Raw genomic sequence first — 1,226 nt, forward strand, 5'->3', positions numbered from 1 at the left:
ACTGGAAAAAAAAAAGAGTGGTTTTATCTTGTTTTCTTTCTAAGCGAGTTCGACTAAAAGGGAAATAACCAGTAGATTAGATATAGATATGGTAGATTTGGATATGCATATATGTTCATATTAAATTCTAAACAGAGCACTTACTTCAAAGAAGCACCCTGATGTAATTCCTCAATACTCAACAAAACATGTACCTACTCAACCATTAAATGCCTGCTTCAGCACCCGCACTTTTTTTTTAAGTCTTCGTAAAAACTTTGTTGATACTAATTTGTGAATCTGATATGTATTAGTCAACACAGAAAATCAATTCAAGAAAATGTAGATACATGTAAAACTATATTGTATCACCAGCGCCACATTGTATCCAGGCGGTGCATTTAGGACTTAAACGCTGTACTCCATTAAATGGATTTAAATCATCCATTATATGTCTGAGAAGGATCCTGCGGCCCACAGATGAGTTATTCACCTTATGCCACAGGAAGGCCACGGCAAAATAATCAGCTCTGCTCCAGGATTGACGTCTCCCCACTTCCTTATCCTACCTCTCAGAATCAAGTAAAGACCCTGCTGCTTATCAGGCATAGAGACCCATGAGTGGTCCTTGAATCTTCTGCTCCAGGCCTTGTTGGAGGCTAATCCCTCTAGTGCCAAGCATGTCAAACTCAAAGGCTAACAAGGGCCAAATAAAAAAGAAACAGGATTATTTAGAAAAGTACAGTATAAAAAAAGTTGTCTGACACTAGATGCCAATACAAAGCAGAAAGGAGACTATGTCGCCTAATCCAAACTTGTTGGGCTAGGGACATAGAGGTCAGTGTGGTGGTACCAGTTCCACCAAAGGGCTTGGACCCTAAAAAAACTATACGTACAGAATACACCCCAAACAGGGGGGGACTCAATGCTGGTATATAAAGGGGTTGGGGATGAAATATATACAGCTTAAATAACTTGCTTTAAGATGAGCCTTGTGAGGCAGTAAGCCAAATCCCCACAGCTATATTTGTACAAAATGTATCCAGTAGATCTTGGGTCGTCAACCTGGTCCCTACCGCCCACCAGTGTTTTAGGCGTTTTAGGATTCCAGGTGGGTGGTAGCAGAATCCTCCCTCCATCCAAAGAGATGAACGCTCTATTCATCTCTCGTGCACTCAGTGGTAAGCAGGAAGTGCGAGGTTGCAGATGCGAGTGCATGAAAGCTTGAGCGTGTGTGCCTGATCGCG

Source organism: Pelobates fuscus, chromosome 1, assembly GCF_036172605.1.
Source record: "Pelobates fuscus isolate aPelFus1 chromosome 1, aPelFus1.pri, whole genome shotgun sequence".
Classification (NCBI taxonomy): Eukaryota; Metazoa; Chordata; class Amphibia; order Anura; family Pelobatidae; genus Pelobates; species Pelobates fuscus.